The sequence below is a fragment of the Delphinus delphis genome, chromosome 1 (assembly GCF_949987515.2).
Source record: "Delphinus delphis chromosome 1, mDelDel1.2, whole genome shotgun sequence".
Lineage (NCBI taxonomy): Eukaryota > Metazoa > Chordata > Mammalia > Artiodactyla > Delphinidae > Delphinus > Delphinus delphis.
In genome coordinates, this window is record NC_082683.1 from 143510962 (window position 1) to 143530899 (window position 19938).

Sequence of the window (19938 nt, forward strand, 5' to 3'; positions counted from 1 at the left end):
TATCTCATTTAATCTTTACAATCACCCTGCAGTAAATAGTCCAATTATTCCTTGTGACAGATGAAAAACCTGGAACTCAATGAGGTTAAGTAACTTGTCCCAAATCATTCAGTTAATAAGCTACAGAGCTGGGCTGAGTACCAAGTTCCCTGGCTCTGAATATGTCTTGCATCATAACTGGTCTTCTCGAGGCAGAGTCTCCAGGGTCTGATCCACGTTGCCTCCTCTTCCTCACTCTATGCTCTCCTAAACAAAACTGTGCAGGTTACCCCTTCTATTTCTGGTTTCATGTCTGGTCACTTCGTAAGAAGCCCACTTCCCTCAAGCTTACATTGATCCGTCAAAGAGGGCAAGGACTTCAATTCACCTTTTATGGAAAGGATTTGATAAAGTCTTTGGTCTCCTTGAGGCTGCATGTTCTTGTGTATGTGTGTGCGTGTCTTTTTATTTATTTTTTATTGGAGTATAGTTGCTTTACAGTGTTGTGTTAGCTTCTGCATGTTTTATATTTCTTTGTAGCCCTGCCCACCACTTAGATAACGTCTCAAACTCACCTTGGGTTCTCCATACCTGTTACTGAATGATTAAATGAGGGAAGGACTGCTAAATGCTACTGAGGTAGTAACTCCACGCTTCTGCTCTGACCACAAATGATCTATTTAATTGATTTTAGTGACTCTGCAGTAGCTGTTAACATTACCTCAGGGCAAAATTACTCATTTCTTGTTTCTAAGACCTAGGAACTTATATGCAGAATATGTAATAATCTATTGTATCAAATACCCACTCCTATTTAAATAAAAATAGCTTGCTGCACAGTGTGACAGCCCTGGATACACAAAATAAGGACAGGTGACTTATGAGTCTGCACAAAAGAGCCTTCTGTCCTGGACACAGCTGTTTCAGAAAAACACAGCTAAGAGTATAGAAGGAAGCCGGGTAGGTAAATATTAGAAGAGGCCTTTTAAAAGCAGCCCTGGCTATTGTAAACAGAGCTGCATTGAACACTGTGGCAACCTAAGTGTCAATCAACAGATGAATGGATAAGGAAGATGTGGCACATATATACAATGGAATATTACTCAGCCATAAAAAGAAACGAAACTGAGCTATTTGTAGTGAGGTGGATGGACCCAGAGTCTGTCCTACAGAGTGAAGTAAGTCAGAAAGAGAAAAACAAATACCGTATGCTAACACATATATATGGAATCTAAAAAAAAAAAAAAAAGGTCATGAAGAACCTAGTGGCAGGACGGGAATAAAGACACAGACTTACTAGAGAATGGACTTGAGGCCAAGGGGAGGGGGAAGGGTAAGCTGGGAAAAAGTGAGAGAGTGGCATGGACATATATACACTACCAAATGTAAAATAGCTAGCTAGTGGGAAGCAGCCACATAGCACAGGGAGATCAGCTCAGTGCTTTGTGACCACCTAGAGGGGTAGGATAGGGAGGGTGGGAGGGAGAGAGATGCAAGAGGGAAGAGATATGGGGACATATTTATATGTATAGCTGATTCATTTTGTTATAAAGCAGAAAGTAACACACCATGGTAAAGCAATTATACTCCAATAAAGATGTTAATAAATAAATAAATAGAAAGCAGCCCTGATCACTGGATCCTTAGGTTGTGTTTGTTAGACAAGGATACCCTAATAATGTTTCGTATTGATATAGCATTTGACAATGCAACAGACAGGCAACAAGAAGGCTGTTCTTCTAAAGACGAGCAAGTGGGGACATGAGAGACCAAGCTCATGACTTCAGACCAGGCAGTAAGTCACCCAACAGCAAGGAGCAAAGACCCAGGCTGGGACTGCCTGCATGACAGTCTACAAACAGCAGAGCTGACAGGAAAGGAATTTTTATCTCCAAGCCCAGCATCTCAACCACTCCATCAAAGCCGACAGTGGGCAGAAGTATATTGCGGAGGGGAAAAAGAAAAGGGAGCTGGATACTGGCAGAGAGCACCCCGTGCTCTCCTGCCCACTTCCCTGAATCTCTCTGGCCTGATGGTACCACTGGAGCAGTGGCCACTGTCTGCTACTTCCCAATAGTAGGTGGTGTTTGCAAGGCCCATGACACTTTTCAGTGCCCACCTCTTTTTCAGCCTTCCTCTTCAACCCCCAACTCCCTAAATTAGTGCCGGCATAAAAAGCACTCCTCATTCCCTCACTGTGGTCAAGTTAGAAGAAGCCCTGGCTTTGGGGTCAGGTCCACCTGTGTTTGAATTCAGGGATCACTATTTGCAATCATGTGATATTGAGCAAGTGACTTCATCTTGCAAAGCTTCCTTTTCCTTCCCTTCAAAATAGGCATAATATCATCTGCCACATAGCGTGCCAGTCGGGACTGAATGCTAAGATATAGACTAAGAATCATGGGGCTTCCCTGGTGGCACAGTGGTTGAGAATCCACCTGCTAATGCAGGGGACACGGGTTCGATCCCTAGTCTGGGGAGATCACACATGCCACGGAGCAACTAAGCCCGAGTGCCACAACTACTGAGCCCACGCACCAAAACTACTGAAGCCCACATGCCTACAGCCCATGCTCCACAATGAGAGAACCCACCACAATGAGAACCCACTGCAAGGAAGAGTAGCCCCTGCTTGCTGCAACTAGAGAAAGCCCGCGTGCAGCAACGAAGACCCAACACAGCCAAAAATGAATAAATGAAAGAAAGAGAGAAAGAAAGGAAGGAAGGAAGGAAGGAAGGAGGGAAGGAAGAATCTAACCAAACGCCTGACATATGCACCCATGCTCTGTAAATCCTAGTTCTCTTCCCTGTTGCTCTTATTTTCTGTCCTTCATAAGCTGCTCCACCTTCTGCTGGGATGTAACTAGGAACAGCTGGGAAATACCTGGTGAGGGTTTGCTTCATTCCATATGTCCTTGAAATGAATCTTCTGTCCTCTGTGCTCCTCTTCTCACCATTAAACCCCCTTCCTTTCATCTCTGGGGAAATCTGGAAACCAGAAGATGCTCTGGCCTCCTATGGCAAAGTACTGGGATTGATCTGGGTTAACAATGTCCCAGAGTGGTCTGCACTGACTGACAACCCAGTTTCCCCAGAATTCACCCAGTATTAGCACTGAAAGTCCCATATCCCTGCAAACACTTCATCCCAGGTAAACCAAAGCTGTTGGTCACTCTCACTGTCTGCAAGGTAGTTTCAGACACAAATAGAAAGCTCATAACTTCTCAGATTTGCAGATAGAAGCAAGTGACTTAAATAAAACTCAGTCAAAAATCTATCTGAGACACAGGAGTCCTACGTTCCTGTGGCTGAATGTTCTTGGCAGGGAACAGAGGGTCACTTGAGATGGCCTCATATGGGACCTCAAACACCATTCTTTCAGATGGCCCACAGGCTGGACATGACAGGCAATGGAAGAAATTCAAGACACCTTTTTCTTACGGTACAAAGAATACTCTTCAGGCCTTGCTGCTAAATAAGAAGATAGCAAATGCATACCGAGAGGTGAGGTTGTTACAGTGCTAATCTACTGACACTGCCGACCCAGGCAAAGCAATGTTTCCAGGCCAGGAAGTGAGTTTCTCTATCCTTGCAACATAAGAGAACAAAAGCGTACACACCAGAATCATTTAGACATTGAGGGAATCTCAACTCTTTCACACTTTCCAGCTTGTGACACCTGGAAAAACTGCTTAATCCCTCTATGCCTAGATTTCCTGGACTAACAGTACGTATATTATAGGGTTGTTGTAAAGAATTAATAAAATAATCCATGTGAAATGCCTAACATAGCTTTCATTTCTGGTATTATGGAAGATCAGATTACTTGGAGATCCTCCCAATATGAAACACCTAGAAAATACTGAATAGATTATAATAAAAATCTTTTTTAAAGCAATAACTGGATTTATAAGAAAGTGAGGGAAATTTCCTGAGACACAAAATGAAGAGAGAATTGAAAACCAGTGTAGAAACCCTGAGCTGATGCTGTAGCTGCCAGTGGGAAGGCTGCCAGATTTGGTAATGCAAGGGCTTGGGTGTGCATGTCCACATGAGGTCAAGGAGATTAGACCTAGAGTCCATATAATGCAAAGAAGTGAAATGCAGACACCTGCCCTTCCTCTTCCTACAGAAAGCCAGAAGCCTTGATATGCTACCCTAGTTGTAGGAAGGAGTAAACAAAATCTATATTTAAACTCAGGAAGATGATCAAGTAGCTTAGCTATCTGAAACTGAGCCTGGATAAAGAAAAGAAATAGTCTCCTCTGATAATTCATGAGCACAGGCTTGCCTTCATATGGGTTTGGGGTTCAACTTTGCCCTAGATGCATGATATAGAAAAATTAATATAGAAAGTGATTAAGGCCTACGACTCTGATGTGCCTGGCAGAAACAAATTAAAAAATTTCCCTGTAGGGAGATAATCTTTCTCAAACTGGAATAGTCCCTCAGATAAATGTCCACTACCATAGTGACAATCCAAACTTATGAAGGACACAAGGAAGCAATCCACAATGGGCTAAAGTCAGCAAGTTCAGCAAATAGCAGAATTTTAACCCCTGATAACCCTAACCTAAAATAAACTATCAGAATTAAGCTAAAAACTAAAGATGTTTAAAATCATTAAATACATTAAAGAATTTTTTAAAAGACACAATAAAATAATGATTATTGTGGGAAAAGAATTAAATAGAATTTCTAGAAATGAAAAACAGTCATAGTTTAACCAGAAAATTAGATAGAGCCAAAGAGAGAATCAGTAAACTGAACAATGAATATGAGGATGAGATATCTGAAGGTGCAAAGTGAGGGCACCCAAATTGCAGCCAAGAGAGACAAAGATATGTGAAACACAGGCTAAGATTTGAGGATGATAGGATGAGAAATTTCAACACAGATCTAATGGGAATTCCAGAAGAAGAAAAGGAAGACAATATTAAAAGAAATAAGGGCTGAGAAGTTTTAAGAATTAAAAAAAAAGATGTAAGCTCATGAGCCTTGAGTGTAATAAAAATTAATTTATACCTAAACACATTACAGTGAAAGTGCATAACATTAAAAACACAGATTTTTAAATAAAACTATAGAAAAAACACAGAATACTTTAAAAATAATTATTATTAGATGAACAGCAGCTCTTCCAACATTTTTTTATGAATTTTTCAAACTGAGCAGTTGGTAGTACTTTACAGTGAACACCTATATTCCCATTACTTAGATTCTACCATTTATATTTTATTCAGTTTAACTATATTTGCTTTATCACATATCTATCCTTTATCCATCTCTGTATTCATCCATCAGTCCCTCATTAGCTTTTTGTTGTTGTTATTTTATTCCATTTGGGGATGTTTCTCATATGTGTGCATTTCAAAGTAAATTACAGGTATGACTACACTTCTCCCTAAATGCTTCAGTAAGAATATCATTAAATAGAGTTCAAACTTTGTTCACAGGTGCCTTATTTTTATGTCAAATTTACATACAATGAAACACACAAATAGTAAGTGTAAATTTCTGTGTGACCTAAACCTCTATCAAATATAAAACAGTGCCGTCACCCCAGAAAGTTCCCTCATGTGCCTTTCTAGTCAATCCCCATCCCCATCCCCTCAAAGGTAACCATTATACTGATTTTTTTTTCTGTCATAGATTAGTTTTACCTATTCTGAAATTACACATAAGGGAACTCCTACATTTTTTGTATAAGGCTTCTTTCACTTACCATACTGATTTTCATTGTCATCCATGATGTTGCCTGTATCAGTAGTTCATTCCTTTTTATTTCTAAATAGTTTTCCATTATATGAATACCCCAGTTTGTTTTTCTATCCCCCTACTGATGGACACCTGACTTCTTTACATTTTAGAGATTATGAAAAAAGCTGCTATGAACAAGCCTTTTTGTGAACATATTTTTTTGTTTTTCTTGGGTAAAAACCTAAGACTGGAATTGCTGCGATCATAGAATGGGTGTGCATTTATATTACACTACCAGACCTTTCTCCAAATTGGTTGTACAATTTTACATTCTCAGTGATGTATGAGAGATCCAGTTGGTACACATCTTTGTCAACATTTACTGTTGTCAGTCTTTTTAATTTTAGCCAATCTAGTGGGTGTGTAGTGGTAGTTCATTGTGCTTTTAGTTTACATTTCACTGATGACTAATAATGTTGAACACTTTTTCATGTGCCTACTGGCCAGTTGTCTATTTTTTATGAAGTATCTATTCAAATCTTTTGCTGACAACAGTCTTTTGCATGGCAGCAAATTAAAACAGAAAACAACAGAATAATATTTCATCAGTGAGGGTCCAGTAAGAAACCACAACAGCAATTTAAGCAGTGAAAGTTTAACATAATGAATTATTAACTAATAAAATGTGGTTAACAACTAAAACAGGCAAAACAAACCCTAAGGCATAGATAGATAGAAACTACAGAAAAAAACCTGCTACCCTTAGGGATCGAAGGAAAGTGAACAAGAAAGTAATTTAAAATCCCAGAGGACAGTCAATAAAAAATAATAATAATAAAATCTCAGAGGACAGGAACCTGCAGAGCTGAAATTTAGACCTCTAAGGAGAGGGTATGGATGCCATTGAAGTGGTAACAAAGAAATTGACCACCAAGTGAGCCATTAAAGCTAAGAGACACCCTCCAGTGTGGTAACAAAGAAACTGGCTGGAGGGTGCCACAAATAAATAAGGATCTCTACACCTTGATCTGCTCTTCCTGTTGAGACAAAAAACAGAACACCAGAAGGAAAAAGGTTTCCTTTTCCTCTTCCTCTTCTAGCATTGTAATGTCCCTCTGGTGCCCTCTCTTGGCAGAACCTAACATGGAACCTTCTGGCAAGGGAGAAACATAATCTACAGGGTTCAGGTGTGATATCACAAAGTATGAAAAATAAGGGTAGATTTGGAGCTGAGAGGCAAGAAATTAAAAACAGGCACAAAGATCTTCCAAGTGCTGAGAAAAAGAAATACCTGTGAACCTAGAATTCTATACCCAGTTAACCTATCATTCAAGAGTAAAGACATAACAATGACTAAAAATGTGTTTTTTTTTGGTTATACTTCATATAATACATACAAGAGAATATATGTAACAGATAGGTAAATTAAGACTTTTTCAGTAGGGGGCTTTAACACCCACCTTACACCAATGGACAAATCATCCAAACAGAAAATAAATGAGGAAACACAAGCTTTAAATGACACAATAGACCAGATAGCTCTAACTGATATTTACAGGACAGTCCACCCAAAAGTGGCAGAATATACTTTCTTCTCAAGTATACACGGAATATTCTCCAGGAGAGTTCACATCTTGGGTCACAGATAAAGCCTCAGAAAATTTAAGAAAATTGAAATTGTATCAAGCATCTTTTCTGACCACAACGCTATGAGATCGGAAGTCAGTTACAGAAAAAAAACTGTTAAAAACCACAAATACATGGAGGCTAAACAGTGTACTACAAAATAATCAAGATATCACTGAAGAAATCCAAGAAGAAATAAAAAGATACATAGAAACAAATGACAACTAAAACACAACAACCCAAAACCTATGGAATGCAGCAAAAGCAGTTCTAAGAGGGAAGTTTATAGCAATTCCATCTCACCTTAAGAAACAAGAAAAATCTCAAATAAACAATCTAACCCTACACCTGAAGAAACTAGAGAAAGAAGAACAAAGAAAACCCAAAGTCAGTAGAAGGAAAGAAATCATAAAGATCACAGCAGAAATAAATGAAATAGAAATGAAGAAAACATTAGCAGAGATCAATAAAATAAAATCTGGTATTTTGAGAAGACAAACAATATTGATAAACCCTTAGCCAGACTCATCAAGAAAAAAAGAGGACACAAATCAATAAAATTAGAAATGAAAAAGGAGAACACACAACTGATACCACAAAAATACAAACGATTATAAGAGACTACTACAAACAACTATATGCCAATAAAATGGACAACCACGAAGAAATGGACAAATTCTTGGAAAGATACAATTTTCCAAGACTGAACCAGAAAGAATTAGAAAATATAAACAGACCTTTCACAAGAAATGAAATTGAAACCATAATTAAAAATCTTCCAACAAACAAAAGTCCAGGACCAGATGGCTTCACAGGTGAATTCTATCAAACATTTAGAGAAGAGCTAACACTGATCCTTCTCAAACTCTTCCAAAACATTGCAGAGGGAGAAACACTCCCAAATTCATTCTACAAAACCACTATCACCCTGATATCAAAACCAGAAAAAGATATCACAAAAAAAGAAAATTATAGACCAAATCACTGATTAACATATATGCAAAAATCCTGAAAAAATACTAGAAAACGTAATCCAACAGCATATTAAAAAGATCATACAGCACGATCAAGTGGGATTTATCCCAGGGATGCAAGGATTCTTCAATATGTGCAAGTCAAACAACGTGATACACCACATTAACAAATTGAAGAATAAAAACCATATGATCATCTCAATAGATGCAGAAAAAACTTTTAACAAAATTCAACACCCATTTATCATAAAAACTCCCCAGAAAATGGGCATAGAGGGACCCTACCTCAACATAACAAAGGCCATATACGACAAACCCAGAGCAAACATCATACTCAATGGTGAAAAACTGAAACCATTTCAACTAAAATCAGGAACAAGACAAGGATGTCCACTCTCACCACTCTTATTCAACATAGTTTTGCAAGTCCTAGCCATGGCAATGGAAGGAGGATAGCGGTCAAGGCCTTACCACCTAACAATAATAAATAAAAGGAATACAAATTGGAAAAGAAGAAGTAAAACAGTCACTGTTTGCAGATGACATGATACTATACATAGAAAATCCTAAAGATGCCACAGAAACCTACTAGAACTAATCAATGAATTTGGTAAGGTTGCAGAATACAAAATTAATGCACAGAAATCTCTGGCATTCCTATACACTAACAACGAAAAATCAGAAAGAGAAATTAAGGAAACACTCCCATTTACCATTGAAACAAAAAGAATAAAATACCTAGGAATAAACCTGCCTAAGGAGGCAAAAGACTTGTACTCAGAAAACTGTAAAACACTGATGAAAAAAAATCAAAGATGACATAAACAGATGGAGAAATATGCCATGTTCTTGGATTGGAAGAATCAACACTGTGAAAATGATATAGTACCCAAAGCAATCTACAGATTCAGTGCAATCCCTATCAAACTACCAACGGCATTCTTCACAGAATTAGAACAAAAAATTTTACAGTTCATATGGAAACACAAAAGACCCCAAAGAGCCAAAGCAATCTTGAGAAAGAAAAATGGAGTTGGAGGAATCAGGCTCCCCAACTTCAAACTATACTACAAAGCTACACTAATCAAGACAGTATGATACTGGCAGAAAAACAGAAATATAGATCAATGGTACAGTATAGAAAGCCCAGAGATAAACCCATGCACATATGGTCACCTAATTTACAAGAACAAAGGAGGCAAGAACATACAATGGAGAAAAGATAGACTCTTCAATAAGTGGTGCTGGGTAAACTGGACATCTAAGTGTGAAAGAATGAAATTAGAACACTACCTAACACCATACACAAAAATAAACTCAAAATGGATTAAAGACCTAATTGTAAGACCAGACACTATAAAACTCTTACAAGGAAAATATAGGAAAAACACTCTTTAACAAACCAACAGCAAGATCTTTTTTGACCCACCTCCGAGAGTAATGAAAATAAAGCCAAAAATAAACAAATGGGACCTAATTAAACTTCAAAGCTTTTGCACAGCAAAGGAAAGCATAAACAAGACAAAAAGACAATCCTCAGAATGGGAGAAAATATTTGCAAATGAAATAACGGACAAAGGATTAATCTCCAAAATATACAAACAGCTCATGTCAAAAAAACAAACAATTCAATTAAAAAATGGGTGGAAGACCTAAATAGACATTTCACCAAAGACATACATATGGCCAAGAGGCACACGAAAAGATGCTTAACATCACTAATTATTAGAGAAATGCAACTCAAAACTACAATGAGGTATCACCTCACACTGGTCAGAATGGCCATTATTTAAAAATCTAGAAACAATAAATGCTGGAAAGGGTGTGGAGAAAAAGCAACCCTCCTGCACTGTTGGTGGGAATGTAAATTGATACAACCACTAAGGAAAACAGTATGGAGGTTCCTTAAAAAACTAAAAATAGAAATACCATATGACCCAGCAGTCCCACTATTGGGCATATGCCTTGAGAAAACCATAATTCAAAAAGAGACATGTACCACAATGTTCATTGCAGCACTATTTACAATAGCCAAGACATGGAACCAACCTAAATGTCCATCAAAAGATGAATGGATAAAGAAAATATGTCACATATATATAATGGAATATTTCCAGCCATAAAAAGAAGTGAAATTGAGTTATTTGTAGTGAGGCGGATGGACCTAGAGTCTGTCATGCAGAGTGAAGTAAGTCAGAAAGAGAAAAACAACTACTGTATGCTAACACATATATATGGAATCTAAAAAAAAAAAAAAAAAATGGTACTGATGAACCTAGTGGTAGGGTAGGAATAAAGACGTAGATATAGAGAATGGACTTGAGGACACAGAGGTGGGGATGGGGAAGCTGGGGTGAAGTGAAACTAGCATCAACATATATACACCGCATGTAAAATAGTTAGCTAGTGGGAAGCAGCAGCATAGCACAGGGAGATCAGCTTGGTGCTTTGCGATGACCTAGAGAGGTGGGATAGGGAAGGTGGGATAGGGAGGGTGGGAGGGAGGCTCAAGAGGGAGGGGGATATCGGGATATATGTATGCATATGGCTGATTCACTTTGCTGTACAACAGAAACTAACACAGTATTATGAAGCAATTATACTCCAATAAACACCTATTTTTTAAAAAAAGACTTTTTAGGCAATGAAAAACTGAGAATATATAACTAACAAACTCTCAATTCAAGAACCACTAAAGTGCTTTCCTTCAAAAAAAAACTTTGAATCCAGAAGGAAAAATAACATGAAAGAAAAAAATGGCAAGCCAAAAAATTGGTAAACTTATGAGTAAATATAAATAAAAAAGGACAGTATAAATCAATAATGATTTTAAGAACACTAATTCGTGGTATAAAAGCAAAGCATAGTGGAAATGTTGTACAATAATATGGTGGATGGAAGGAAATGTTAAATGTTAAAATGTTAAAATGTTTTAAGCTCCTTGTATTTTTGGAAGGAGGATAGCGATCAAGGCCTTACCACCTAACAATCCAGAAAACAGTATTACTGGTACTCCCTGGAGGTGTACAACAGAATCTTGGATGACAGCTTCTAATATAATGTGCTATAATGTTAAGGTTGCCTCTAAATAACAAAAATAAAATGAACAGTCTTAAAATCAGCAGAATAGCGAAAAGAATAAAGAGAGCTTGATCAATTCAAAATAAAGTAGGAACGGAAGGAAAAAAGAAAAAATTAAACCACAAAAAAATGGAAAACACAAAATCTTTGGGAGAAATAAATCTAAATATATTAGTAATTCCAATAAATATAAATGAAATAAACTTCCCAAGTAAAAGATGAGATTTTTTGTTGTCTTTTCAAAAAATCAGTTATATATACTGTATAAAAGACATATAAAAGCATAGAAATATTATAAGTGAAAGGATGGAAAAAAGACATCAGATAAATACTATCTGATAGAATGCTGGTGTCACCATGTTAATATCAGATGAAATAGATTTCAAGAATTATTAGAGATAAAGAGACACTTTATAATGATAAAGAGAACAATTCATCAGAAAACTAAGAAAATTTACAAACTTCTGTTGACATACCTTTGAAATATACAAAACAAAAATTAATAGACTTTCAAGAAGAAATTGAAAACTGCATCATCACAGTAAGAGATGATAATATACTTCTTTCAAATTAGTAAATCAAGCGGATAGAACAATCAATAATGACATAGAAGGTTGAACAACACAATTGACAAAGTTTACCTAAAGTCATATAAAGAACTTTTCAGGCAACCCTACAGAATATATTTTTTTCAAACACATATAAAACACTAACAAAACTTGGTCATATGCTAGGCTGCAAAGCAAGTTTCAATAAATACCAAAGTATTGATATCATACAGATCAAATGCCTTGACCATTACACAAGTAAGTTAGAAATTAATTACAAAAAATATTTGATGATGTTAAAAGCACACTTCTAAGTAAAATGGGTAATATATCCCTTTTCAGTAGTGAAATTAGCGGCCACAGAATAGAGAGAAAGAACCTGGCCTCTAAGCATATTGAATGTGCAATCTTGATTCTCCTAGGCTTGTCTGCCCAACAATTGACTTCCAGGAACTTAAAAGCACTTTCACCTGAAAAGTTTGTCTTTTCATAGTCACCTGGAGCAGACATATCCAGGTGGAAAGTTTCCCTTTCACTCTTCCAAAGGACAAAATTACTGTCTTAAAGCTGAATTGGGCTGTCAGTGCTCCAAAATGCTTGAGATAAGAGGATGCTCACTGGGATTGGAGTGTGTAACTGATGGGTGCGGGGAACCCTAAAAACAAACATGCTTCAGTGTTTATCCAGAGCTGTCCCCAAGAAGAGACAGTGCTGGTCTATAAGCCTGTCTTCCATTGAAGTTCTAGGCCCTAGAGCAGGGGTTCCAGTCTGGCAGGACAAGAGTCTAGAAAAGGGAAGTAAGTGTGCACTTCATGCAGCAACATGGACTGAGGGCAACAATAGCAAGGGTGTCTAGCTCTCTGGATCCTAATCTGCACACCCCAGCATCCCACTGCTCTAACATGACATACCATGAGAGCACCCCTGTACAAATGGCAGAGTAAATCATTCTACCTTAAATGAAATATGGTGGCAAGCTAACTTATCAGTCTGCCTCTGGCAAGTTTGGTGAATATAACTCTAGTTCTCTGGAGTGTATATTCTCAGCAGGGGCAATATCGCCCCCAAGGGGGCAAAATTTGATTGGGAGGGTAAAAATACTTAAATATTACAACTTACAGCCTTCCAAAGGGCCATAGCACATAAATAGACATACAGTATATAAAATTTCATGGGGGAGAGGAGACAACTAGGGGAAAATTTTAAGTCGATAAAGGCTCCATAAGGGGGCAACAATTTAAAAAAGGGGGGGGGTGAGAAATACCCCTCTAGAGGATAATATCTGTGAGTAGACAGATACATATGAGTCTGACAAGCAGATTCTGCCCTAAAGTAATTCTACACCTAGGCACCAGCCAGACTAATTGACCAACCTCTCCGTCATCAACAGCTTTTAAACTTCAGGAGAAGGTATCAATCACTTTGATAAAAGGCCACAGAACTCAACTCTCAATTTTCCAATCAACCTCTCAACAAATATTTGGTAGTTTCTACGTCTGTACAATTTATTAGCCACTTGCCACATGTGGCTACTGAGTACTTGAAATGTGGGTGGTCCAAATGGAGAAGTTGGGAGATACTCCTTCACAAACCTCTCTTACTGCCGAGTGTTTTGCTTGGTATGAGTTGTATCTTTGGGGCTTTTATAACAAAAATACCATAGACTGGGTGGCTTAAACAGCAGAAATTTATTTCTCACAGTTCTGGCACCTGGAAGTCCAGGATCAAGGTGTTGGCAGATTTGGTATCTGGTGAGGGCCCGCTTCCTGTTTCACAGACTGACATCTTCCTGCTGTGTCCTCACGTGGCAGGAGCGTGTGAAGGGTCTCTCTGGGGGAATTTTTATAAGGGCACTAATCCCACTCATAAGGGCTCCACTCTTATGACCTAATCACCCCCCAGAAACCTCACATCCAAATACTATCACAATGGGGACTTGGTTTCAACATATGAATTTTGGGGGGACACAATCATTCAGTCTATAGCAGTATGCCAAGAATGTGAGGCACTCATGCTTTTTACATGGGATGTTATCAGATTTGTGTTTGCAGTAAGTAACCTTGAAGGATGAGATAATATCTCCCTCTGGGACAAAGAGTGGGCTTGCCTGCTGCTCGCTATTAAAGAGTAAGGTTCCCAACCTCTAAGTTCCTCGACTGTGATATAAACTCACGTGCAGCATCTATCTGGGCCCTCTGTGTCACCTTCATGGGACTTATTAGTTTTCTATTACAGAGTAATAAATTATCACAAACTTGGCAACTTAAAATAATACTCACTTATTAGCTCATAGTTCTGAAGGTCATGAGGCCACACAAAGTTCTCTGCTCAGGGTCTCAAAAGCTGAAATTAAAGTACTACCAGGCTGAGCTCTCATCTGGAGACTCAGGAAAAATCCACTTCCTAGCTCATTCAGGTTGTTGGCAGAACTTAATTCCTTGTGATTGTATAAATGAGGTCTCCGTTTTCCTTGCTGGCTGTCAGCAGAGGCCACTCTGGGCTCATAGAGGCCGCCTGCATTCCTTGTCACATGGCCCCTCCATGTCAAAGCCAACAATTTCTTACCATAAATCCCTCCTCTGTTATTAATCTCTCTGACTCTCTCTCTCTCTGACCTCTAGCCCCATATTTAAGGAGGTCAGACCAACCTGGTTAACCTCAATTCTTAAAATCTATTTTAAGGTCAACTGATTTGAGGTCTTAATTATATCTGAAAAATCCCTGCACAGCAGTGTTTGGTTGAATAACAAGGAGAAAGTGTGTGTATGTAAGGAGATGGGAATGTCTCGGGCCATCTTAGAATTCTGCTGATTACAGGGGACCAGGGCAACTGAAGCAAAGATGTTGATGCTCACACTGCTTGCCGTGCCATGAGTAATAAAGTCCTTTATCTCTGACCTAAGAATCTCATCTCTTCTGTCAGCATCTGTGAAATAGGGTAAGTAGCTTGTCAGAAGGGTAAATTCAAATCCCAGACCTACCATAAAATATACACTGGATTTGAAATGACAATATTTTGGATATATATGATTAAGTATGGTATATTATTAAAATTAATTTTACCTGTTTATTTTTACTTTTTAATGTGGTTCCTAGAAAAATTAAAATGACATCTGGAGGAGGCTTGCATTATATTTCTATCAGGTACTTGCTGGTCCATATGCCTGGCTACTATTGAAATCTGAGGCTCTTTGGCAGGGGTTACAGTCTGCCAACACATCTGTGTCCTACAAATATTTTGTTTGGCCAGGACGGTGTTCAAATTCTTTATTATCTAGATGCCTTTAAGAGGGGTATGTACCTTCTAGTATACCTCAGGCCCCACCACTCCCCATTGTTTTTTACCTGGTCCATTTATGCATTTACTTTACCCACTGACTTCTGTATTTCGATTGTGTGACTCTTGTAGTCACACCTATACTTTCGTTGGGTTTATTAAAAGATACTAACACAAGAGGGTTACCAAAGAACAGCATTCAACGAAAGGTTAACCTGCATGGCCCAAAAAGGCTGTAAGAACTTCAGAAGGAAGCAGTCCTTAAGGGAATGGTGGTGGCCATGGGTCAAGAGACCTGGTTCTAGACCCAGTTCTGTCACTGATTTCGCTGGGAGACCTCGGGCAAGTCAGTTCCCCTCTGTGGGTTTCCATTCCCTCAATGACAGTGAAGGATAGAACTAGAAGGCCTCAAAGTTCCTTTCTGAAGACCTAAAAGTGAAGGCTTGCAGGCGAAAACAATCAGAGAGAGCTATGCGGAAGGACAGGACTTGAAAACACCTGCTTCTCTGTCCTTTGCACATCATTTCCTTGCTGTCATTGGTCCTAAAAGAAGGGAGAGAGTCAAGGAGAAGACTCAAAGTCCTACAAAGCTCCAATGCATAGCTTGTCAAAGAATGAAGTCAAAACCCTCGGCTGCGCTGTTGTTTTGTGTTCTCCACGGATGTAGATCATTCGGGTTTTGGCCCTGTACCCCACATGATAGGTAATCAAGTGCTGGCAGCGTCCTACCCTCCCCTCCCTCCCACTCCTGACAGTGGCATTTAATACAATCCAGAAGCAGATGCTGCACATTGGGGTTGGTGGCTGGCAAGTTCCCATTCTCTCTACCCATGACATCTTTTACATAACCTGAATTTCTTTCATTAAAAAACATCTGCCAGCTCCTGTTATCTGCAAAGATGTGCCACGGCAACTCTCCCTGCAAGCCCCTTTTGTAGCCGATGCAAACAGGTGGAAGCAAAGCCTCCGTGGGGTCTCTTGAATGTAGAGAGAGAAAGGCAGGGAGGGAAGCACCTCAAATTGTATGTGGGCGGGGGGGGGGGGTGGGCACGGAGGGTGGAAAGATCTCTCTTGCAATTTATCCTTCTTCAAAGCTCTCCCGGGGCTTCCCTGGTGGCGCAGTGGTTGAGAGTCCGCCTGCCGATACAGGGGACACGGGTTCGTGCCCCGGTCCGGGAAGATCCCACGTGCCGCGGAGCGGCTGGGCCCGTGAGCCATGGCCGCTGAGCCTGCGCGTCCGGAGCCTGTGCTCCGCAGCTGGAGAGCCCACAACAGTGAGAGGCCCGCGTACCGCAAAAAAAAAAAAAAAAAAGCTCCCCCTCTCATCAGAGAGGATTAGAGGAATTTGGAAACATGAGCATCACCCCTCTCTTATGCATTCCACAAAATAAGGACTGGTGCCTTGTAACAAACCAAACGCGCAGAGTGAAGAATTCATTGAGATGGGCCTTACTTGTGAGGACTCATGTTGCATTTTGCCCAGAATGAGTCCGATCTGTCAGTGGGAAGAGGAGGCCAGATGCCTTTGTCCTCCGTTGCCTTTGTCTTCTGCCCCATGAACTTCTGAAGGAAAATCCTTCACAATAATCTTGAGGAGGAGAGGGAACATTTGCACACCCAAGGCAGGTATACAAATGGAGACAACACAGGATGTGTCTAATAGGTACCAAGCTAATAATAAACTGTTAAATAAAATATTTTCTATCCTCAAACCCTACACATACACTTCCAGATCAACCTGGAAGGCCAGTTTCACACTGAGAATTCTCAGACTCCTTAGAGTTCTGCCTGGGATGAAGAGGTGCAGAGAAAGCCAATCCCAGGATTCCGACCTGCTGCCTTTTCCCTTGCCATCCTGTCCTGCACAGCACAAGCCTCTCATATACACAGATACTCCAGTCCACATACCCAAGTCCCAAATATGTCTTCTTTAAGCCACAGCCCCCCTGGCAAACCTGCAGGCCCAGCGTGTGCATGAAAGTATTATATCCTGTGCTCTGGAGGACTGACCCAGGAAAAAAGCTACATCAGCTCTGAAGGGCCAAGGAACTCCAGAACTTGGAATTTCTCAACCCAGAGCATGATCTAGAAAGTGGAGGTGGAGAGGCATGAGCTCAGGGTGGACACGCGTCCTAGTGCCACGATCCTTCATCCTCCATAGAGCACAGTCAGAAGAGAGACAAAGCATGGCCTTAAAAGGGCATCCCTCTGGCTGGGTCTAAGAGCAGTGCTGATGTCAGCCACTCACTTTCACTCCTGGGCCACCTCTTAAGATGGATCCAAGTGTCTCTTCCTTCCCTATCCACCCAAGCATGGTCCTCTCTTCCGCTGTCCACCCCATTACAAACGTGCTACCTTCTCTAAGAAGAGTGTCCCCATTCTTAGAGAGGAGGTAAGTCCCTTTGGTCCCCAACCCACGTGGATTAAGCCTGAGCTCCACTGAATCTAAGAAGGAGGTACTGAAGGCAATAATGAATGACCTCCTCTATCTCAGGGTTATCCTCCAAACCTGACAGTTTCTAGAGGGAACAGCCTTCGTGCTTGGGATGTTCCCACAGCACATTCCCTAGCATGGCTCCATGTGGGCAACGAGACAATCAATGCCTTTTTAAATTATATTTATTATTTTTTCTGATCATAAAAGTATAAAAGATTGAGAGATGTTTTCAGGTAGTAATAAGGTCTGGCATGTTTTGTTAGCAATCCTTAGGACAAACTTCTAAATTTGCAGCCCCGAAAGTCACTTTCCTCCAGGGTGGCTCCTCAGTTATCAGACAAGGCTAACTGCTCAGCAATTTCTTCATATTCTTAATATCTGCCTTCTTGTAAGTTCCATCCGTTGACGCAGTTTCACTGGCTCGCTGCAGCAGCCGACCTCTGTGGAGCAGCACACCTGCTCCCTCAACACAAATCTAACAGCCCTCGTTCCTTAACTCCTAGGGTCAGACGTGACAGCTAGTGCCAAGCGCCTAACACCGTAATCATTACATAGTGAGCACCTCAATAATTTATTCTCGTTATTATCGCTTTATTTCTTTCCATTTCACATTAAGAGGTTAAAAATTTTTAATAAGTAAATACAGCTAACCCCCATTCTCTGCATATTTCTCCACCTTTTTTTCATTCCCACTTTGCCTCCCCTGCCTCCTCTTCCCCACATAGTCCAGGGCAGGGCAAGGAAAACAGGAAGATGAAAACCATAAACGCTCCTTTCTTAAAATTCCATCTCAACCCTGTCTAAAGACAATATATTTACCCCCAAAGTGAAAATATCCAATGAACTATCTGCATTATATTTTGGATCTTTTAGCTACAAGGTGTCAACTATCCTAGTCCTCTTGCAATCGTCTTGAATAACGTCCCAAACAATGAGGACATAAAGTGCCAGGTGGTGGCTCAGAGTTCTGAAGGAGACTAAGCTGGGAGAAGACTGAAGACGTGGAGTCTCGTATACTGTTTTGGCCACAGTGATGAAGAAAACCCACAGCCGGCTTTCCCAAGCATTCCCAGATCATGGCATGAGGGTAAGAGAACCAGGGACAGGGTTAGAAGGGGTTCAAGGTTAAAACAGTTCAAGAGAAAGACGTTGTGGTAGAGGAGAAGTAAACTGTTGATTTCACTTGGAGAGAGTTAAGTGGAATGAGTTTATGTCAAATCCAAAATAGCACCTCCTTAGATTTGTAAGTGCACTTAGGAGTAACCACATTTCCCAGTACTCAGCACAGCATCAGGACTTGTTGAAAAGGAAAAAAGGGGAAATATATACGATTCACAATTAGCAATCAACCGAATGTTGGTAAACGTTAGTAAGAAATAGCAATCATGAAATATTCAAGCAATCCCAGAGTTTCCCAGTGTTCTAAATTGTATAAATGGCATGGTGTGACGGTTCTCAACAGATGGATATCTTCAGCCGCTCTTCCTAAGAGCTGGACCATTGGGTGTTCTTGCCAACACCGTCAACTGCCAAGGACCTTGCTGCCAGGGAGGAGGGTGGGCATGAGGGGAATGGGCCCCTGGTTTGTTTGACTCTTCAGTGACACTTTCAAATTGCAAGATTTTCCATTTTTTTTCTTTGTGGCAGCCCTTTGGAGGATCTTAGACTTTCTGGGTAGACTGTCCCTAAAACAAGCTGAAGACCTGATTTTAGGATGAGATTTCTTCCATGAATAGATGTGGTTGTGAATGGCCATCATGGATAAAATATACCACTTCGTATCCCCGAAGCTGGACGTGGGGTTCACTCAGCCTAGCCCAAGTGGGTTATTTCTTTTTTTTTTTTTTGTGGGATCAGCCATGGCTAATAACAAGGGGAGAGGTGACCCAATTGGTAATATTTACTTTCCTCTATCTAGAACAGGGTGGTTTCCTGGACTAAATAGAAGGACCATAATTCACTAACGTAGATAAATTAATGTTTAGAATGCACTAAGATGCTATGTTGCTAGTTATTAGTTTTTTTATGTGGCTAGGAAACTGCCTTCCCTCATATTATCTCCCTAAGAGTAAAATTATCCCTGCCAACCTCAATCTCAGAAAAGTTGATTAAAACAAAGTGTCCCCTAATGAGACTGCAGGGGAAGCACTGCAAATTCCCAAATGTTCCACACCTATCCACTCTCTTTACCTATCCCCACAAGACTTATCTAGAATAGAGGTCAGTAAGGGCCAGGTAGCCACAGAGACCTAATTAGGTATACTCTGTGGCTCAGGCTTTATCAAGAATCCTATAGTATCTTTAAAAATATACATA